This window comes from Chelonia mydas, chromosome 2, assembly GCF_015237465.2.
Source record: "Chelonia mydas isolate rCheMyd1 chromosome 2, rCheMyd1.pri.v2, whole genome shotgun sequence".
Lineage (NCBI taxonomy): Eukaryota > Metazoa > Chordata > Testudines > Cheloniidae > Chelonia > Chelonia mydas.
Genome location: NC_057850.1, coordinates 221,679,815 through 221,703,672, shown reverse-complemented (window position 1 = coordinate 221,703,672; position 23,858 = coordinate 221,679,815). Strand labels below are relative to the sequence as shown.

Sequence of the window (23,858 nt, the reverse complement as noted above, 5' to 3'; positions counted from 1 at the left end):
TTGCTCTTTATCCCTCAGGGATAGGAACAATAACAACCAAAGGTCTTCAGTTATTATTCTATGTCAAAGCAAAGTGTAATTACAAATGCTATGTGTGCAAGTGCAACCGCACACAGAAACATTTGCACACATTGCTGAGCACTGTCACCACAGTACAAAGCTATTCATTAACTGCACAAACAGCACACAGATATTCATTAACTGCAAGCATAAATAGAGATCTCTGTGAAGAATGCTGAGCTACAATTTTCTGGGTGTAAGAAGCAGAACAACATGGACTTGAGACACACAAAAAAGTAAAGACTTACTTGAATTTATAATCTGAATAATTTTATTATTTTTGAGGTAGTGGAGCAGAGAGAGTAACAGTATTTCAAAGCAGCAGAGATTTTCTGTTTTGCTCATCAAGGAAGCTTAAACAGTTCAACTCTAATACTGTCTTCTGATCTAAATGTTATTTCTCTTCTCTCATTTCATTTACATTTGAAATGTATAAACTGCATAAACTACATGAAAAATAATATAGAGAAAAATAAATCACCACTTTCATACTTTTGAATCAATAGAGATCATAGGATCAAGAGTCTATAAAATATATTTCCAGTTGTTGAACCTGATTCTCTGGCAAGTCCCCTTCTGGTTTTTGTTCTGTCTGGCTGGGCAGGAAGCTATAAACCAGTAACTGCAGTGGTATCTCTCTTGCAGTTTTTTTGATGATGATTAATATTTTTGGGAAAAGGGATTTGCAAGCCTTTGTGTGTTATGAAGAATTTGTCTTTATCATTTTCTGCTTTTTTGAGAAGACTGTAAATGAGTATTCTCAGAGGTCCTTACACTTCTTGGATGCTAGCAACAAATTAGTATTAGTGCAAATTCTCTTAGCTGACTTGGGAGTTATTTTTTCAAGATGTGGATGTAAATCTGCTCCATCCTGGTGATGACTTACTGCCACAGCCTCCCTTTAGGAACTTCTGTAGGTTCACTAGTGCCATATGATCTTCAAGTGAAAGTGCCTTAGCACTGCCCATTCATACTCCTGCTAAGATGAAGGAGTGAAAGAGAGGCATAAAGAACTTGAGGTAAGATTACAGTATTTGAAAATGGGATGACAGTGCAGCTTGCTTCAATTATAATGGGCCTCTACTACCGGATGACAACAGCTTTCTTAAATGAGAAATTCAGTATATTTTCAGTAAATCAAGATACACCTCCTACACAAAACAAAAATTATTGTTGTACCCATTAAAATATATACAGTTTCACTCACTATTGTCTCTTACATTGTTTTATAGTACTAGGGGGAAGAATTTTGGAAAGTAAACTTTTTTCATTTCTATTAGTGATCAGAGAACACACAGTGAGAGCAAATAAATAGCAGTCACTTCAGCCTGCTCTTTTGGACATAATTCTTTAGATATACTCCAAGAACTGCACATAAATGAAATAAATTTGCTACCATCTGTGCTTACAATTAGCAGCAAAGTTACAAATATCTTAACAGGTCTTTGCATGGATGTAACTGGGAGCATCACTTGGACCCATTGTGTTTGAATTAACTGTAAAAGGAAATAAATCTTTTACAGTTACTTGCCACCTTTTAAACTTTGTATCTTTAATGAGAGAAACTGAGAACAAGAAAGCTCCTTAATGAGAGAAACTGAAATTGAGAAAGCTGCCCCAAGAGCAGAACTAAAGCATAAAGGGAAGATAAACTGGCCTTTTGGTGACTAAATCTCTGGGCCAAATCATCTCTCCTTTCAAGTCAATTGCAAAACTCCTGCTACTTCTGTAGGAACAAGATATGTCCCTTGGAGCCTCAAACTACAATCTTTATTAAGGCAAAAACCCTTTGAAGTCCATGGGATTGCATAGTTTAATAAAGGGCAGAATTTGGCTCAGTGTATTTTTTTGTTTGTTTGCTTTAATTTTAAGCATGTTAAATCTCATTCATTTAAGATGGTGCTTTACTAAATCCTAACACCATTTTAGTCTAGAAAAGATACTGCAAGTAGTATGCTTCTATATTTAAAACAAAAAGTTTCTTAGCAACATGGGGCTAGATCTTCATGCATCATCCTGCAAACTAGGCCTGTTGAAGTCTGTGATTCAAGACACTGTTTTGTCAGGAACATTATTTAGTAGAACACACAACCTAATGGCACCTGAATACTGGAGGTATTTTAGACTCATCTGAAGTTAATATTAAACATACACTATATTGCCCAAAATGGAACAGATGGTTCTGAAATTGGTTAATGCTAAATCAAATGAAGCTCAAGCTTCAAACAGAAGGCATTTGTACTTACTAAGAGTATCCTAGGTTGTATTTTCATTATCACAGATACATTCATGTGGGTCTTTGCTATATTGCACTTTGCACTAAGGGCTTGTGCACATGGCGAGTTAGCACAGCAGCCAGGGTGTAAGTGTATAGCACACTAGCTTGCTGCATGCTAACTCAATAACTCACCGTGTGGAGCCTGCTACCATGCACTAAAATTTCCATAATGCACTTTGATGTAGATAGTGTGTTTGAAACAGCAGTATGTCAAAGCGTATTATGGAAGCTTTAGTGACTGTAACAAGGTCTGCATGGTGATCTAGTGCATGGCAGGTCGTGCATTGTTCATTCACATGCCTGGCTTGCCATGCACTAACTTGTCATGTAGATGATCCCTAAGCTAACCCGATCCAGGAAGATACACAGAAAACAAATTTAGGAATTTATCATCACATGATAACTTTAGACAATTCCCTGCGGGATAAAGTCTTGAACACCAGGTCTTCAATCATCTCTGTCTTGAGCATTTTATCTGTGGTGGCCTGAGCCCTATCTACTGTGCATTGGTCTCTTTTTTTTTCACAGGTGTAGTACTGTTTTTTCTAGTATGGTTCTTGATCTCTCTTACTTTCACTTACCCATTATTTTACTTGTTTCTCTAAGCAATACTAAGCATACATCTTTCCATGCTTCAGTGTCCAGCTTTTAGGTCATGCTCCATTTTCCTGGCTTTTGCTCTATGTCATGGCTCATGAGACACAGGGTTCAAAAACTTTCTTTTAAAGGAATTAGGGATCTTACCTTCTCCAGTCTCTCTCCAGCTCTCCACTGAACTTTGATCCTTTTTCCCCCCTATTTTTTTTCCAGTTTGGAATACACCGTTACATATCAGTTGGCCTAGCAGACACTCTCAGATTGTTATTGCTTCCCCATCCATAGCAATACACTTTTTTTCTTCCTCCTTTACTGAAAGAATAACTTGGATTATGCTCTTGGTAAACTGATTCAGCTTTAGGTTTATGTACATTAATAAAGAGTCAGGGTGTCAAGCGATTAAAAAAATTAATCGCGATTAATCGCGTGATTAATCGCACTGTTGAACAATAATAGACTACCATTTATTTAAATAATTTTGGATGTTTTCTACATTTTCAAATATATTTCAATTACAGCACAGAATACAAAATGTACAGTACTCACTTTATATTTATTTTTATTACAAGTATTTGTACTGTAAAAACAACAAAAGAAATAGTATTTTTCAATTCACCTAATACAAGTACTGTAGTGCAATCTCTTTATCATTAAAGCTGAACTTACAAATGTCGAATTATGTAAAAAAACTGCATTCAAAAATAAAACAATGTAAAATGTTAGAGCCTGCAAGTCCACTCAGTCCTACTTCTCGTTCAGCCAATCACTCAGACAAATAAGTTTGTTTTTCATTTGCAGGAGATATTGCTGCACTCTTCTTGTTTATCGTGTCACCTAAAGTGAGAACAGGCATTCTTATGGCACTGTTGTAGCCGGCATTGCAAGATATTTATGTGCCAGATGTGCTAAAGATTCATATGTCTCTTCATGCTTCAACCACCATTCGAGGGGACATGCGTCCATGCTGATGACGGGTTCTGCTCAATAATAATCCAAAGCAGTGCAGACCAACGCATGTTCAATTTCATTATCTGAGTCAGATGCCAACAGCAGAAGGTTGATTTTCTTTTTTGGTAGTTCGGGTTCTGTACTTTCCGCATCAGAATGTTGTTCTTTCAAGACTTCTGAAAGCGTACTCCACACCTCTTCCCTCTCAGACTTTGGAAGGCACTTCAGATTCTTAAACCTTGGGTCAAGTGCTATAGCTATCTTTAGAAATCTTACATTGGTACCTTCTTTGCGTTTTATCAAATCTGCAGTGAAAGTGTTCTTAAAACGAACAACATGCTGGGTCATCATCCAAGACTACTATAACATGAAATATATGGCAGAATGTGGGTAAAACAGAGCAGGGATGTACAATTCTCCCCCAAGGAGTTCAGTCACAAATTTAATTAACACATTATTTTTTTAACGAGAGTCATCAGCATGGAAGTGTGTCCTCCAGAATGGTGGCCGAAGCAGAAAGGGGCATATGAATGTTTAGCATATCTGGCACGTAAATACCTTGCAATGCCAGCTACAAAAGTACCATGCAAATGCCTGGTCTCACTTTCTGGTGACACTGTAAATAAGAAGAGGGCAGCATTATCTCCTATAAATGTAAACAAACTTGTTTGTGTTAGCGATTGGCAGAACAAGAAGTAGGACTGAGTGGACTTGTAGGCTCTGAAGTTTTACGTTATTTTGTTTTTAAGTGCAGTTATGTAAAAACAACAAAAATCTACATTTGCAAGTTGCACTTTCAATACAAAGAGATTGTGCTACAGTACTTGTATGAGGTGAATTGAAAAATACTATTTCTTTTAACATTTTTACAGTGGAAATATTTGTAATAAAATAATATATACTTTGGTTTCAGTTACAACACAGAATACAATATATATGAAAATGTAGAAAAAAATCCAAAAATATTTAATAAATTTCAATTGGTCAACTATTGTTTAACAGTGCGATTAAAACTGCGATGAATCAAGATTAATTTTTTAAATTGCAATGAATTGTTTTGAGTTAATCACTTTGAGTTAACTGTGATTAATCGACAGCCTTATTAGAGCGTGTTGCAGAAATTGCACAACACATGTCTAGATCTGTGAAACAAGTCTTCCATGAACAGTAATATGTAGCACATTTACCACAGCATTTGAAAACCTGTGTTGAACAGAAAGATTTTATATTTAAAAATGTACCATTGATTTGAGAAAGCAGTGTCAGAAAGTTGTGATATGGCACCTAATTTCTTTAATTCCCTCCCCCCAAGCCCATGTCTTCATAACAAAGATTTGTCCAGGGGATCTCTCATTTGATACCTTCCTTTTCAGACAGCATAAGAATTCTTTTCTGGGACCTTCTGGGACCCCCACCTTCCCACAAATCACATTTTTGGTTAAGAAAGATGCCAGGCTGGTAGCTCTGGAACTGGAAATGAATCTAACTATGAATCAGATTTCTGTTTAAGAAATAAACCCTGCAAGTTTGCCTGTGATGTGAGGAACCTGCCTTTATCTACAGTAATTGCTTTTCCTTAGTGGGGGATAGGAAAGAGACTCTTCTCCGTGTTTCCCATGCCTCATCCCAGCTTGTGGCAGATTAGTTTTACAGCTGCCCCAACTCATTTAGGAGTCATTTTTCTTCCACCTAAAGGATATAATTCTGCTGTATTCTCCCTGCAGTTGACTCTTGCTGCCTCACTTTTGGCACTGTCCATTCAGCACTACTTAATGATCCTGATCCTGAACTCCCTGGGCACTGACCATATGTTGCGTGGAGAAGGGGCAGAGTTTGAGATTGATTAATAGAAACAAAAGTGACTGCCCTTTAAAATCAGACTAGAGTGAGCAATTTCTGCTGGCTTGCTCAATCTGGGATGCAGGTAAAGTGTGCGCCATTTGTAAACAAATGTTTACAACTGCTTATAGGAGAGAGAAACCGTTTTCACAAGCCAAACAAGACATCTCTCATTGGCTATAACACATTTTCTGGCTATTAATCAGCACAACTCCTGCTCTGAAAGGGAAGGAGAGAACTAGTGGGGAGAACAAGCAAAGTATCAGAAAATATATACTGAAGATGTTCATAGCAATGCTGCAGAGAATAGCTATAGTGATCAGAGGAATATGAAGACTGTCTACAATGGCTCCAAAGGGGCTATTGTGGCAGCTGGAGATTGCTAAATTCATGTGCTCTGAACATGCCCCTTCCCTGCCGCACCATAGCACAATCCCCAGCTGTAAAGCTTCGTATGAGGACCAAGGGTCTAGCCTTGAAAGAAAAAATGTGCACTTACTGTATTGGGACTGTTTTAGCTGTGAGAAAAAAGGGCTAACACGGATGGTTCATCAAAATAATCAGCTTGAGCCCATGCTAACAAACAAAAGCGAGTTTCTTCAATTGAATGCTAAATTTAAAAGGACATGATAAACATAAAGCCATGTCCAAAAATTGTACCTACTACGGTTACAACTAAATCCTGAAATTATTATGGAGAAAAGAGTATTTTCCTCTCTTTTTCAGTTGATTGTATGTATTACAAAGCACTTTGCATCATTAGTTAGCCCATGATCCTGCCAATGTCCAGTGTGGGCAGCCACCTGTTCCCATGCGGAGCCCCGCTAATGCTAATCGTACTCTGTAGGGCAAAGGGGCCTCTCCATCTAGAGTGATTTGCAGTATTAGTGGTGTTAGCCAGTTTTCCTTAGTTGTTTGTGTGGATCTTTCACACAGCAAAGGGGAAATAAAGACCTAAAAATATTGTAAAAGGAGACTGTAAAACCACAGAAAAGCCAGGGGGACTTAAATTGGAGGTGTAGTAACAAACTATCTTAACTTTTTTTAAGTGAGTAGATTACAAAATGAGAAAGATGAGATGGGTGAGGTAATATCTTTTATTGGACCAGCTTCTATTGCTGTGAGAGACAAGCTTTCAAGCTACACAGAGCTCTTCTTCAGGTCTGGGGAAGGTGCTCGAGTGTCACAGCTAACTGTAAGGTGGAGCAGATTATTTAGATGGTTACGCTTGGAGTACTTTCCCAGACCTGAAGAAGAGCTCTGTGTAAGCTTGAAAGCTTGTCTCTCTCACCAACAGAAGTTGGTCCAATAAAATATATTACCTCACTCTCATCTTTCACTATTGCTTCTTAGTTGTACATCCAGATGAGGGAAAGCCAGGACAGCTCTCTTTTGGAAACAGTCTCCCTTTAAAGGGTTTGGCTGTTGTGTTATTTTGATTTATTGCCTTTGCTTACCTTGGGCAACATACCAACTCCGATGCTGCAATGTTTCTGTTACTAACAGGTGCTTTTACCTTATCTCTTGATAATAGATAAATCAAATAAGTTACATTTTAAGAGTTAGGTAATGTGCTGGTCTGCCTATTAGATAAACTAGTTCAGTCATCGTTAAGGGAAGATAAGTATTCAATTGCCCAAAGAAATTCTGGATCTCTCACCTGCCATGTGGCTTGTGTAGTCAATTACACCTGTGCAAATTGGGTGTAAAAAGTCTGCCTAATGAGAATTCTCCACTCACTTGCACCAGTAGTGACAAAAGAAGTGAAGAATCTGGCCCTATATCTCTAAGTGACACTTTCCTGAGCAAGACACGGTGGGGGAAATTCATCAGAGATAATATACAGATTTTTTATGTTTGGTTTTATTTTTGTTTCCTGTGTGAAAAATTATATTATTAACTTAATATAAATAAGTCCACTACTTGGGTGTCAGCTTGCTAGACATATAGGACTCCAGAGCTAGATTCTGCTATCTTTACTCCTGCTGAGTAGTGCCTCCCCAATAAATCAACGGGACCACTTATGGAGTAAAGTCCAATGCAATAGGCTAGATTCTTGGGTCTAGCCAGAGTGTGCTCTCTTTAGGACCCTTGGTGGTAGCTTGCAAGGTTGTTCTAACCCCTACCTAGCAACAGTGGCTCTTGGGGGAATCTCCAGGAGGGCTCTGGAAATGCCTCCCTTTCATCAGCCTCTCCACCAACCCCAGGGGCTGGGAAAGCACATCATACATTAGAAGGAACAACTTTATATTAAACTTTAAATATGGCAATAAGAAAATAAATAATTTTGTCAAATTGCAGAAATTTTGTCAGCAACTTTTAAAGCTGATTTGTACTTCATCTAGACTGCCTGTTGTGTGACTAACAAATAAAGTAACCTGGATGTCATGAGCCTAACAGAGATAATATACGTCATGACACCTATAAATAGATATGAACACTAAAGGAATATATAAATATTAAGGAGCAAGAAGCCATAATACAACTTGAGAAACCCCATAATGAACTGGATCATAGTCAAAGGAACATTTAAAAAAGAAAATCTTCCAGCATATAAATAGGATGAGAACCAAGATAAAAAAGAGCACAGGGGAGACTTACCAGATGTTCCAGGCAAGTTAAAAGTCTCTATGATCAATATTATGAAAAGCATCTGAGACATCTAACCAAATGAAGATGTGAAAATATCTGTAGTACTGTTTATACTCCTATCCATTCTCCCACAGAAAGAGCCTATTAAGTCAAGGTAAATTGTACGAAGTGCCTTAAAGTAGTGCCTGTCTGTTCTAATTTTATTGATATAGCAAGCTGAGGCTTAGTGTAATAGTGATTGTAGCACCCTATTAGGGATGAAACTGATAGGAAAATGCAATTGTCGAACACAACTTTATTATTTTGGTGCCAAAGAAATATTTTTCTTACACTATTGTTACTGGAAAGGGAGTCAGTGGCCCACTACCTTTGTTTTCCAGATAGACTACACTTGTTAGCCGAAGCTATAAATGTCGCAGTTTAAATGGAGTTCCTCTTTAAAATGCATTTGTCTGTCTGCAGACAGTAGGAGAATAAATTAGTTATGTTGAGTGCAGCGTTCTGACAATACCTTTTCAACAGCTCTGAAAATAGAGTCACTTCCACACTTTTATTAGTTTGTTACAGTTCAGTACAACTTGTCATTTTGCTAAACTAGGTTTGGTGGCTTTTTTCTTCATACAATTTTGTGGGAATTTAGTGTTCATGAAAGATGCCTGATTAATAGCCCTAGAGACTTTACTCTATTTATCCACAGAATAGCTACGCTATGAGCAGTGACAGTTCAGTCTCTGTAAATGCTGCTCCACCAGAGAGACATAATGCTGACATAAAGGGACCACCCCCTGGAGCATGAAGGTAGTCCAGAGTCAGACTCATGCCTATGCAGTCCTTGTCCTTTCTGCAGAGACTACCAAAAAGGCAACCAGTCAAATGCTAGTTTTAGTGATTAGAGCTGTAAATCCTGGACTCTGCTTCCTGTCTGCCACTATCTCACTTCATGATCTTGGGCAAGTCACTGAGTTTCTGTACCTCTGTTTCTCTAGCTATAAAAATGCTTGAGTGAAAGGAGCAATATAATGCAAGGTATTATTATTATATGGTGACATTTAGCCATCAATCCAGGAAAGCACAAACGCATGATTTGTCTCACTGAAATCAATGGGCTACTTATGTGCTTAAAATTTAACCACTAGCTTAAGTGCTTTGCTGGACTGGGGCATTGTTCACTGAGACCATTACATTTATTTTACATAGGTCACTGAACGCTATTGGATTGTAACAGCTCTTATTTACACCTGGGTTGGGTATGACAGACTGAATATCCCTTCAGTAATGCTCAGTCATTAAATCCCCATAATATAAGTTAGTAAAAAAGGACACTGTCAAATTATTTAGGCCTCAGATATAGCCTTATCTTACAACTGTTTAGGCCAAAATTTGCAAAAATGGGAGCCTACAGTTAGGCTTCTGAGGTGGGATTTTCAAACATGCCTGAGCGATTTAGGAGCACAAATCTCAGTGACGACAGAATGTTGGCCCTAGTGTAAAAAGTACTTCAGATTCTAAGGAACACTTTTTCAAAATCATGAAATTGCAGTTGGCAGGTTTTGCTTTCTTTGTTTGCACTCACAGTTCAAGTGCACCCACAAATCTGAGCGCTTGTACCTCCAGCAACTGGTTTCCAGGTCCAAATCAGTCAGAGGTACGAGCACTCACAACTGTACACGCAATTCATTTTGTAGTTGCAAAAAGACAGATTTTTCAAGAGTAAACTAAACCTGGTAAAAGGGATATTGGTCTCTATCCTTGCTGAAAACTTACTTATTTTGTTTCTTAATTTAAAAAAAAAATGTTTTTAACAACAAAAGCTACAGTTTTGGTGGGATACCCAGAAAGGAAGAATGTAGATGTCATGATGCCTCTAAAAGGGTATTTCAAAGAATGAAATGGTACAAAACTAGCTAACAGTAACACATACCATAATGCTGTGGGGCCACAACAATCATAATACTTAATATGTAAAGCAAAATATAAGTGCTAACTAATTCATCCTTTTAACACCCCATCAAGTAGGCGCTGTAAGTGTTGCTATCCCCATTTTAGAAACGGGGAAAGAAAGACAGAGAAGTTGTCACATCCCTAAGGCTACAGAGGAAGTAAGGGTCAGAAATAAGATTGGAGTGGAAGAGTTCATGGCTCCCGGGCCTATCCTTAGGCCATCCTTATCTTCTGCCTGATATTTAGGATTAAGTGGATTAGCTTGAATGGAAAGAAAGCAAGTAAAATATAAAGAAAATAATCATTCCCCCATTAGGAATCTAGATATTTTTGACATTTTGAAAAACACATTTTTAGTATATTTTTTCATAATAAGACTGCTGAATTGGAATTAATTTGCAAACTGGATACAATTAACTTAGGCTTGAATAAAGACTGGGAGTGGATGGGTCATTACACAAAGTAAAACTATTTCCCCATGTTTATTCCCCCCCCCCTTCCCTGCACTGTTCCTCAGACATTCTTGTCAACTGCTGGAAATGGCCCACCTTGATTATCACTACAAAAGGTCCCCCCCCTTCGTCCCACCCGGGCTCTCCTGCTGGTAATAGCTCACCTTACCTGATCACTCTCGTTACAGTGTGTATGGTAACACCCATTGTTTCATGTTCTCTATGTAAATAATCTCCTCACTGTATTTTCCACGGAATGCGTCCGATGAAGTGAACTGTAGCTCACGAAAGCTTACGCTCAAATAAATTTGTTAGTCTCTAAGGTGCCAAAAGTACTCCTTTTCTTTTTTTGAGATATTACAGCAGCAAAGCTCCCCAAGAGGCAGTAGCTACGTCGATGGAAGAATTCTTCCATCAACCTAGCACTGTCTAGACCAGCGGTTAGGTCGGGGTTAACTACGTCACTCAGGGGTATGGATTTTTCACACCCCTGAGCAACGTAGCTATAAGCGATGGAAGTTCCAAGTGTAGACTAGCCCTTACACAAGGGATGATTTGGGCCATTTCTATTTTGTAGCAATTTGATCTCAATTTGATGAGACTGAATTTACTTACTGGCATTTCTATTGTGCTCATCACTGGTGCACATCGGTCCCTCCTAATCTCTGTGTGGCACATCACACTCTAGTCTCCTATCGGCTGTGATGCTTTGGTCTGGTTTTGGTTTTTGGGTTTAGTTTGTGGGTGCTGAGTGGTGTTGGTGGCCTGTGAGCTACAGAAGGTCACACTACATGATCTGGTGGTCATGTCTGGCCCTAAACTCTATGGCAGACACTCCCGTGCCTACATGACAAAACCCCACAGAATATGACTAGGCATGAGCCAGAGACAGTACATTATAATGCTACCAATAGTACTGCAATAAGTAATTCTCTCATGCTTTGAATGAGACATAGGCCTTGTCGACACTGAAGGCTGGATTCTCTGGTCTGCTAAGGTGACTTTCCACTGTGTAAGTGACCTTAAAGGAACAAGACAGGGCCAGTGGAGAATTTCTTGCTGGTGTAAAACTGGCGGGGATGGCTCTGCTGCCTTTTACACAAGCTGCACTCTGAACCCCAGTGTAAAGAGCATGAGGGGGCATGTTGGGTGTGGATGGGACAATGGAGGGGTCTGGCAGGGCAGAGCTAAGCCAAATCTCATATTCCACTGTTGAAAGGGCTGCTTGACCCTGAATCAGGAGAGCCATCACTGTCTGCCTTCAGCCACCACATTCTGCTATGTTAGAGCTGTGCGTGGATGCAGTGGAGGATCAGGGCCTGGGTGTTTAGCCACTGGTGAAGCTGCACTTGTGTAAAATCCCTAGTGTAGGCACAACATACACCAGTGCAGTATGATTTATATAGTTTTTACTGCCATAAATTGTACTGCACCACTAGCTATGCTAGGAGCTTGCCCTGGTGCAGTTCCACTGAGGGCTTACAAACTCATTGTAAGGCCTAACATCCTGACTGCTTGTAAAGATAAAGATCTCAAGGAATCAAGCAAGTGTGCTAAACTTGCCGGTCAAATTATAGTTTATATAGATTCATAGATTCGAGGGCCAGCAGGGACCATTGTGATCAGCTGGTCTGACCTTCTGTGTAACACAGGCCAGAGAACTTCCCCCAAATAATCACTAGAGCAGATCTTTAAGAAAAACGTCCAATCTTGATTTTAAAATTGTCAGTGATGGAGAATCCACAATGACCCTTGGTAAATTGTTTCTGTGATTAATTAGTAACTGGGTGGTACCTACCTTATGCCTATCTAAAATTCCTCCTCATTTGGATAAGGTATTTTAATTCCCAGCCTTAAAGAATTAGTTAGCATTCCTGTGCACTGTTAAACAGCTGCTGGCTTCCAGTCCAGAGGTATCTACATTTCAGTAGTGGCCACATTATGTGGTAATTTGTAAATCAATTTGTCATCTTTCTGGATGAAAGAGGCTTCATAAAGGTAAGGCCATTTTTAGCATCTTAAAATGAAAAACTGGTGGGAAAATAGGAGTGTTTTCTCTTACACAAAAGAGCAAACAATCCAATCATATTTTTTTGCCATGTAGAAATTCAAATGTAATAGACTATTAGTGGCTCAAATGCTAATTATTATATTTTTTTTCTTAAAGATCAGGTTTCCTTTATAGAATAAGAAGAGACATTTTTAATCTTATCCCTCCAGCTCATTCTCACGCTCTTTTCTTTTCAGAGTAGCAGCTGTGTTAGTCTGTATCCGCAAAAAGAAAAGGAGTACTTGTGGCACCTTAGAGACTAACAAATTTATTTGAGAATAAGCTTTCGTGAGCTGTAGCTCAAATAAATTTGTTAGTCTCTGAGGTGCCACAAGTACTCCTTTTCTTTTTGCTCTTTTCTTTGTATGTCAGTGGTTTTTGTTTTTTCTCACAATAATCCTTTTCTTCATTCTCTTTTTATAAAAGTCTGAATTTCAGAGGTCTGAGCATCGGTGAAAGCTAACCAAGAGGATTTCCTAGATACATTGCACACAGATCAGAGGTTTAGTTCCTGGCCTCGTAACAGATTGAACATGAATAGTGTTTGCCTTCGTTAACTCCCCTGGCCCTGGGTATTTTTATCACTTTTTCTTCATATAATCTCTCCCCACAAAGGTTCTCAAGCAGAGGAAACAGAAATAAAATATCTTTCACAGGCTAAGAATGCTTGATGTGGCCCATTGATAGCATTGTCTTTCGGCATGCACTGTGAGAGATTAAGTGAATTCTTCGACCTTGCCTCTTATATTGCTAGCTCCGCAGCAGCAGACAGTAATGAGACCATATTAATAATCAGAGGTAGTTGCATATATTGAAAAACATCTTCCATGAATTTTTGGTCATACTTTAACATGAGTCTGTTTGACCAGGACACATATGTTTTGTGCTCACTTTAAGAACACATGTGTAGGGAGCCAGGGTGGCCTGCCTCTGAACCAGAGGGTAAAGAGCCACTCTCTCAGCCTGAGTGGGCGGGGCCAGGCCAAGCTTACTCCACCCCCCGGAAGGGAAGGGGTGGAACAGGAAATACAAAAGGTGGGGTCCTTAGCCCAGTCAGGGCTGCACCAGGGAGGGAGACAGACACAGACTGCTGGCTGTTCCCTGCACATCCTGCTGCTGGGGAAGCCAGGGGAAGCCCTGGACCAGGGGAAACCTGACCTTGAGGAAGGACTCGGGTTACTATGACTGCTGGCTGCAGAGTACCTCGAGGAACTGGAGGAGCCAGGCAGCGACCTGAGCCAGAGTGAGCGTGACGCTAAGGGTGAGCTGGAGGTTCCGAGACTTCTGGCGGCTGAATATCCCGACAAGTTGGAGGAACCAGAGGGACCCACTTGAGAGACTGGGTAGGAAGTAGCTCAGGGGCAGAACTGGACAGTGCAGTGAGTCAGTATTTGGTCAGCATGTTGTGGACTGATCCCCGCTGACTCAGTGGCAGGACCCTCTCCTTCCACCACTGTCAGGGCCCTGGAATGCAGTGGAGTCGGGTGGGCCTGCGTTCCCCTACCCCGGCCACCTGCCTCAGGTGGCAGAACCTCGATAAAGACCACGGACTCGTGCCGGCGCCCCCCCTGGCCGAGGGGCGCGCCACGGACTCGTGCCGGCGCCCCCCCTGGCCGAGGGGCGCGCCACGGACTCGTGCCGGCGCCCCCCCTGGCCGAGGGGCGCGCCACGGACTCGTGCCGGCGCCCCCCCTGGCCGAGGGGCGCGCCACGGACTCGTGCCGGCGCCCCCCCTGGCCGAGGGGCGCGCCACGGACTCGTGCCGGCGCCCCCCCTGGCCGAGGGGCGCGCCACGGACTCGTGCCGGCGCCCCCCCTGGCCGAGGGGCGCGCCACGGACTCGTGCCGGCGCCCCCCCTGGCCGAGGGGCGCGCCACGGACTCGTGCCGGCGCCCCCCCTGGCCGAGGGGCGCGCCACGGACTCGTGCCGGCGCTCCCCCTGGCCGAGGGGCGCGCCACGGACTCGTGCTGGCGCTCCCTCTGCCCGAGGGGCGCGCCACGGACTCGTGCCGACACACCTCCCTCCGCTAACTCCTGATCGACAGAAAGGTGTGACCAAGGCTTTTCAGCGAGGCAGTAGCTCTCCCCAGCGGCTCAGCGGACCAACTGAGACCCTGCTACAACATGTATGTAATTGGATAGTTCTGCTATGAATGTTTAGGGAGCATGATCCCGAGTATCACCAGAGGCGCTGAATGTCCTCAATTTGCATTCAAAAAAATGGAAACTGAAGGTGCTCAGCTTGTTGCAGGATCAGGCCTAATAAGTGAATTTCAAAGTTGCGAGCATAAGTATTAGAGCTGGACAGAAAACGTTTTTCTTTTTGACTGTGGGGGGGGGGGGAAGGAAAACCAAAGAGTTTAACTCAGATCTATTTCCAGGTGACATGCTGTGTGACACTGGGCAAGTCACTTTGCCTCAATGTGCCTGTTTTTCCCCCTCCCGCTTTTGTCTGTCTTGTCAATTAGAGTGTAAACTCCTTGAGGCAAGAACCATCTCTAACTATGTGTTCATATGGTTCCCAGAATAATGGTCCTCTAGGTGATACTGTAATACAAATAATAAGTGGCATAAAGAAGAATAGGAAACAGAACCACACTACAGTTAAAACACAGATCTTCAAATGTGTTGCCTAATGTTAAGTGTCTCTGTTCTTGGGTGTACAAATCTAGACTCCCGAGGCTGATCTGCAGACACTCAGCATGGCTGAAAAATCAAGCTTGTTAAAAGTGTGCATCCAAAATTCCTGGCATCCAATATTAGGGAGGGACTCTTCTTGAAGATTTTGTTCTAAGTGACTTACCCAAGATCAGCTAGGAAGTCTGTGGCAAAGCCAAGAGTAAAACTAGATCTTCTTACTCCTAATCCAATGCCTTAGCTCCAAAACCACACATCTGAGAGCTATGGGAAAACAAGTGTAAATTCTTCACTCTGTTCAGTGAAAATTATCCTCTCCTACAGCCTTCAGGCTCTGGTTCAGGAAGGCACTTGAGCATGTGCTTAAGTCTTTCCCTATTCAGGACAGCACTTAAGCATATGCTTAACTTTAAGCACCTGCTAAAGTGCTGTCCTGAATAGTGATGCTTTCCTGAAATAGCACTCCACCAGTGCTGGAGAAATAGCACTCCATCAGTGTTGCTCCTGAAATGTTGCTCGACTCTCAGAGAAGAGGTGCATATGCATTGCTCCTTTGCCATTTTGCTCGTCTCCTTTTGAAGGGGTAGACCAATTCTCTCTAGTTTCCTTCCTTATTTTCTTTCTCTGTGCATCAGCCCAACCCCTATGAGAGCATCACAGTGGACGATTACAATTCATGTTAAACATTGCAAGGCAGGATACACCTTCCTCACCTCTTCTGTAGGATCAATTAAGGAGTGGAGGTAGGATCATCTAAAGGAGACTTGTCCAATCTCTGTCTCAGTTCAGAGTCTCAAGAGGTGTGATTTAAAAACCAGGATAATGGTGGGGATCATCACGGAATATTTTTCTACCCATGGAGATCACCAAAATATATTTGATATGAAGAGCTACTTAAGACTCTCCCTCACAGGTGCTGACTTTTGTTTTGAAGAGGCGAGTGTGTTTGCGGGGACAGTTCTGCCAGTTTTGGGGGGAGGCTCTTTTCAGCATATTTATACACTTCTTTCATATTCTCGTTATTGAATATGTGTCTACCATTGGTATCTTAACAATTTAATCATTTCCAAAATAGTAATTCACTACATAATTACATCATCATGAATTACAATATATTAAAATCATTGCACTCACCTACAAACTGTCTTCATGAACGTCCCAGCTTAAAGACATTACATCTCACTGTAGCTTTCTGGATGAAACTGTCAGCAACACCGTGGCTCGTGTGCTGAGCAGCCCCGATTTTTTTTTTTTTTGGTGGGTGCTTGAGTCCGAAGTACCACAGAGTCGGCACCTATGTTCTCATTTGCCTTTTTTTATGGAGAAACAAGAGGTGACTGTTAAAGAGAGTCTGTCGTAACAGCCCTAAACTTTACGAAGACTAAATTACACAGCAAGACTCTGCCATCTCTAAAATCTGTGGCATCACTTTTCAGTGTCAAGCCACCATTTCTTCAAAAAGCTTCCCACAGCTTTGTTAGGTTACAAATACTCTTTTATAATTTCTCCCAATAATACTGTTCAGGTTGACTAGAATCTGGTGAGGTCATGTGACTATCTTATAATCCATGTGAGATACTGCTTTTCTATACCGTTATACTGAATCTCAGCTATGGCAAGTTCAAATTGCAAAAGAGATTTCAATCTCCATGGTGCGCTTTAGTAAACTTAATTTTAAAAAATTGTACTAAAATGAATTTAAAAATTGCAAGTTGGATTAAAAACTCATTATACTGTGTTCCTTTACCCTTAATTTATTTCTAAAGGCACTCTCTTTCACATGTGTTTTGCATTACCATACCACAAGGTATACAGTTAAGCAAGCTGTTAACTACGGAAGCTGGGTCTATGCCATTTGCAATTTAACAGCATTTGAAATAACTGAATTTGACATTTATTTAGGTACAGTTCTACTAGTATCTTTAATTGGAAACATCTTTACCATGTTACTGGACCTTCTTTTACCTAGCGAAGATATGAAGATCTAAAAACAATATTTTTACATGGCTCTTCTATAGTGCTTTCTGTTCAATTATTTCAAAGTGCTCTTCAAATATTAGTAATGTTAACACTCACTGTGAGGTGGGGTAGTCCTCCCACTTCACATAGAGAAACTGAAACAGAGGGATTAAGGCCTACATTTACAAATGTGGCCTCTAATGTGGAGAATCAACCCACAGATCTCCAGCTTCTTGTGCTATGCTTTTACAACAGGCTGTGCTTCCTCTTAATCAAGGAACATCTTGCTTGTTCCACCTAGGAAACTGAGCTCTAATTGCCAAATCCTCAGTTGGTGTAAATGTAAATGGGTGTAGTGCCGCATCCTAAACTCTCAAATCAAATTCTTGTGCTTTTTTTTTTCACAAAAGAATACATATTTTGGACTCCTTAATATTTGTGGCTGTTTTTAAATAACCTTTACGTGATTAAAGATTTTTTTATTGTTGCATCAAAAAAATCCTCAACAATTATATGAGAATCAAAGAACAGAGCAACCAATGATAATTTCCATTTAAACTTCCAAAGCTGAAAATATTGTGATGCATGTTGTTGAACACACACTTTTTAATACTGAAGAGAAATGCATTAGAACAGTATTGCAAACTGTATGTGGGACTGGTGATTAGATGGGTAGCATAGAAGTAGAAAATTAGCCACAGACTAGGTGTAGTATAGGCATAGATATCCAACATATTCACTATTACGTGTCTTCAGTTTGGAAGTATATAAACTTACATCCTGAAATGGGAATGGAAATTGACGTATAAATAGCTTTATTATCTCTCAGAAACATTTATTTTTAACTCATAATTTGTTACTGTTCATTGCTCCAACTTCATGCAACCTCTGTAGTAAGGTTTGTAAAACCCATCTCTGCTCAGAGAGCATAACTTTAAAATTATCCTTTACCACCACCAAGATTTGTTTCCTTAGTAAAACAACTATGTTGTATCCCTTTGCCTAACCTCTATTCCTCCTTCCTCTGTGGTGTCTGTTATCAGAGCATCCCATTTGCAACCATGAAAGCTGATGAGCAGTCCATGTGCTGGCATAGCATTGCTCAATTGCAGAACCTCCTGTCTAATGTTAAAAGTAGGTCCAGGCTTCCTTGGCTAGTGGCTGATAGGTGTAATATGCAATCCTGCGTGCTGAGTGGATGGAGAGTGAGGGTAATGGGAGAAAAGATTATGTGTGAGGGGAGAAAACTTTACTGAGGGAAAAGAAATGATGTGATGCTAAATGCCTCTTCTGAAAGCGAAGTATGTTACCTGCGTGTGGGTATATACAGGTGGTATATGTTACCTAGTGTGGGTGCAGCGCTGCCATAGTTTGAATGGAATTCAGTGCTGCTGCTATTTGTGATTATGTCACTGGCTAGCCTGCAAAGAAGTTATAAGCCTTCCTACGACTGACAGGCCTGCTAATAAATACTTTTCTTTAGCTCAAATGACAGAGCCCGGTGTTGTTTTGGCACCAAAAGTCCTGGATTCTCTACCCCAGGACATTATTTACACTGCAGCTGGCTGACATTTTTCACTGAAATGTTTTTTTAAAAATTGATGAAAAAAAGCTTTTCAATCAAAATATATTTTTGCAGAAACTTTTTATTTTGGTAGACATTTTCTGTTTTTTAATTCCCCCCTCCCCCGATGACAAAATGAAAAATCTTCAATCAAATTTTTAGTTTTCAGTAACTTTGTTTTGGTTCTTGAAAATCTTTCAGGCTTCAGGGAAAAGGACTTTTTTGTTAAATTTTCCTGTGAAAAACAATTGGAATTTTCAACAGCTCTAGCGTATGAAGCCAGAGACACTATCTTTTTGTTCTGTGTTTGTACAACACCTAGAACAATGGGGTCCTGGTCCATGACTGGGACTCCTACGTGCTATGGTAATACAAATACAGATAATAATAATAATTAATAGTAAACACACCTACATGTACTCTTGGCCTGGAAGCTTCAGTGTGCTTCTTCATCCAAGTCTGCTTGTACAGCCTATAGTACTGCTATGAAATTACACTGTACATTCAAATGAACTCATTATGATAATTACAATGAATACCAAAGCAATTAATAATGATTAACCACTTACATTAAATGTCACCCTCTGTATCTGAATTACAAAAGGATTTCTGGTGATTACTTTGCTTGAAGAGAATCACCATGACCTCAGAACAATTTCAAGTGAATACTCCAAAGTTTAGTAATTAATTAGCATAGACCAAAAGGCCATGAACAGAGGAGACAGCACTAGCACTTGGGGTTTTTCATTTATGGATGGCACTGGAGGTATGTGCTGCTTCAGCCTGTCTGTTTTTGGAATCAAGATTAGAAGCAACATGCAAAAGATCATCCCTAACTCTCAGACTAAGAAAATAGGGTGGAAAGACTTTTTGCCACATTAGGTTGCTGAAAGCTGAAACGAAAGCGAAAATAATTTTGTTTCACTTTTCCCTGTTCCTGTTGCAGACAGGTGGTGTTAAAAAGCACTTTGCTTTGTATTAACAAGATGCTGTCACACACATCCTTTCACCCATTCCTTTTGCAACTGTCTGCAATGCTGATGGAGGCTCCAGTGTGTGTGTGTGTGTGTCTATCTAGCTATCTATAGATAGACACATACACACACAGTAATAACAGGGAGGGAAAACTGAGACAACAAGAGCAGTTTCTTATATCTCAGATCATCTTAAACAGGATAAAGCTTTGGTTGTGGGATCAGAAGGGAGGTGAGTATGTAAATATTCCCCAGTGAGAGTCTTTGATTTATTGTTGAGTCTCCAAGAATCAAATTGAAATGGGTCCCATTTTGCTTTTTTGCAGGCCCTGGCATCATACCAGGTCCATCACCTTTCAAAGGGCTGAAGGAAAAAGAATGGTGAGTTCATTGCTCTGCACAGCAGTTCAATACATCTAACCACAAGATTATTGAAATTCTGTTCTCTTTCTCTAGCATGATTGTGGAGTGAAGGAGGGACATGCAATTGCTGAATCTGGAATAAGATTGCATAATTCTGATAAATGTAAATTATTTATCACTCATTGTCCGTTTTATAGGCTTGATGGTATTTAGAATTATATTACCTAGCATCATAATGCTGCTTTCACTACACTTGCCAGTACAGAATACCACTTGCTGAAGGGAAAGAGGAGGAAAATACATCTGACTGACAGGGCACTGAACAGATGGACAGATGAACTGATTGCATAATTTAATCTTGGTCACTTACTGCATAGTGGCCTTTATGAAGAAAGAAACACTTTTGTTTTCTTTTTCTCAGGGATGTAAACAAAGTGACACTAATCTGCCATGATTGAGATATCAGTTTGATTGGTTAGCAAGAATGAAGCAACCTTAACCAAAAGGGCAATGCAGCTTGAGCTCTGTTGGTTGTTAGTCTTCAGTAACAACCTGATGTACAACAGCCTGAAGTGGTTCAAATCAGAGACTACCCATTAAGTGGTCTTCAGGGAGTGTGATTTGCATCTAATCCCACGGAGAGAAATATGCGTGAGTGCGGGAAGACTGGAGATCAGTGTAGGTGTCTTGCTCAGGATATGAATTAACACAACTTCACTTTTGACTCGTGCTGGATGATAACTCTGTCCTCAGAGGTGTGCAGTAGTCTACTGTGGCCACCATCAAAGGTATTCAAAAGTAGGAGAAATGATATTTTGCTGATTATCTCCACAACTGTGACATCTCACATACAGTACAAATGTGTGTCATGTAAAGGTCATTTATCTGGGTATAGGTGATAGCCTCTGGAGTGACCTAGCCATGAAAGAGTTCACGTCCCTTTACCAGGCACCTGAGAACTCCAGTCTCCTAAATGTGCTTTAATTCTGATTTGCATTTGTGGTAAGTAAAGGTTAAAATTTGGAACCTGCAAGGTTCATCCAAGTTTAGAGAGAGAACCCTGCCAGTGAGTCTGGTACAACAGGGCTCTTCAAATACTCTCCAGACTGCTGGGGACTGCACAGCAGTGACTGACCTGCTATCAATCATTTCCAAAAATACTGTCTTCAAGACTCACCTTTTAGTGAAAAGTCTTAGTCTAGGCGGGGATGAAGAGGAATGTTCTGTGAAGTTCCCTTCCACCAAATCATACAGTCATCAAAGGGAGGTGGAGATTTGCTCCCCATTGCAGAAAAAGAGATCTGCACACAGACTGTGTGGATTTGCAGGTCCTTCCAGTGCAGCATCCGGGGCTACTCCACACCCTGGTGGTATAGTTCCCATGGAGCTGCACTGCCAGAGCTTCTTCCTGCTCCGATCCCTGGAGTTCTCCCCTCCGCTTAAGGGGGCCCACAGTGCAGGAGGGCACCAAGTACAAGTTAATCCTGCCTCAGGCTGATTACGTTGACTGCAGTTTGCAAAGGCATTGATATTTATCTCCATTGCCACTCCCAGCCATTGAAAAATCATGAGTCGGGCCTCCCTAAACATGAGAATTTTAAAAAATAATACATTTTGGGTTCTTTTCATTTACTTGTTGGTTTCTGAGCTTTTAGGGTGCCCTCAGATCCTGTCTCCAAGCTTTTCTCATCAGTCATGAAGGCTGGAAACGGGCTTTTGCAGTTTGTTTATTTATTTAGGAAATGAAAGCTGAGACACTCACATAATCACAACTCCAGGAATTGGGCCTTTAAGCAAAAAGACCAAATATAGCAAGACTCGTGATACTTTGGTGGCAACACTGGGGAGTAGACATGGAGTGCTCATTTTAGAGGCTCCTTTATCACTACCATCTGCCTGCCCCCAAACACACACACACTCCTGCACTAGCTCAGAGCTGCAGGCCCATTCCCAGCAAGGGTTCCCCTACCACACCAGCAGCCATGGTCAGGCCGATAGAACCAGCTGGCCGCCCTCCCTCTGTTCCCATATACACACACCTTTTGCCCTTGAAAGGTGGCCCAGCAGCAGCAGTAGTTGGAAGGTGGTGCACCAGTGCAGCCATGGGCTGGATTCCCCTGCCCCCAAAGGCTGGTGTAGGAAGCATATCTAGAGCAACAAAGTGTGCAGCATTGGCCCTGCCTGTCCCCTTTCAGAGGTCCCCACATCAACAGAGGGCTCTCTGCAGGGCCTGGGGTGGGGGTCATAGTGCCACAATGTCAGCTGGCCCCTTCTTTCCTCTCAGAGAGGGTGAGAGGATGTCTATGCACAGATAAGGGCACAAACTCCCCTCCCCCTCCTCTCCTTTGCTTCATATACTCCTCTGCCAAGTGGGTATTAAATGTTCCCAAATCAGCATGTTAGTGCCTTTCATCCACTGTACATGTGGATATCTAACTGCACAGTGCCAACCAGCCACTGTGACACCCACCCAAAGGTAGTGAACTACACTTCCAATGGGTTGCCAAACACTACTGTGTTTGTGGTGTCCTGCTCCAGGCTGAGCTTGTTTGGTCCATCTCTTATATAGCGTGCACTTTTATTTCCTTGCTACTTGTGTTGCACAGCACAAAATGTTACCCAGCATGTGCCTGTCTCTTGTAATGGCCACAATTTTGAAGAAACTCACTTGTGCTCTCACACAGCCCCTTGCATGGTTTTGTTTGCATAATCAGACACTGCATTTGCACACCCTAGTAGGTATCTGTGTTCCTGAATTTGGCAGTTAGGTACTTGATTAATGCGTGCACACATCTGACTTTTTATATAGCAAAAAACATTGCGATGGAAAATCGCAACTGTAATTTTACAGGTTGCTTTTCTTATTATATGAGAAGCGTTTGCAAACGAGGCTACAGTGGTGTGTGCTACTACAAAACCCTAAAATAGAAATTATAGTTCTCCCAGGCTAGTGAACACGGTGTGCATTCTGCAGATGAATAGACAATTTGATCTACCAAGGTCCTTGTCATAAGCACTAAATTAACTACCCAAAATCATTTCATAAACCCATTTGGGCTATTTTAATGACATGATACTAGTGCATTATGCTGTAATTGGGGACCCAATTTGGGAGCACCTTAGGAACTTCTGCTCTCATGGATGCTGGGACTTGAAACTAGAGCTGGTTGTGAATTTTTCGACAAAACATTTTTTTCTATCAGAAAATGCTGATTCATCAAAACTTCTTGCAGAAATGTCTCAATTTCAATGGTTTCCTACCTCCATGATGGAATTTAGAAAATGAGAAACTTTGATTCAGAGCAGGCCCTTGAACTTGGTCCTCACACATTCCAAGTAAGTGCTATAGCCACTGGGCTATTGGCAGGTGGAGGTTATCTTTTTGTCATTAAAAATTTCAAAAGGTCTCAGTGTCGTTCCAATGCAGAATGAAACCAAATGTCAAACCATCAAACTAGTTTCATAACAGATTTCTTGTTTTCCAGACAGCCCTACTTGGACCACATTTCCTTGATAAACTGGAGCTAACGGAAGAAAGTACAGTGTTCCTGTCCTGTTGTCTTCTGTTGAGAGTGCTGGTAGAATGACTGTTTGGTAGCCAGAGAT

General features: G+C 41.1%; 1 long non-coding RNA gene across 1 annotated transcript; it reads left to right on the top strand.

Moving 5' to 3' along the window:
- The first annotated feature begins 230 nt into the window (after positions 1–230).
- Positions 231–23,858, top strand: LOC122464346. The gene is made up of 3 exons (XR_006288291.1): positions 231–296; positions 20,216–20,270; positions 23,738–23,858. It is a non-coding gene; the product is annotated as an uncharacterized LOC122464346 (long non-coding RNA).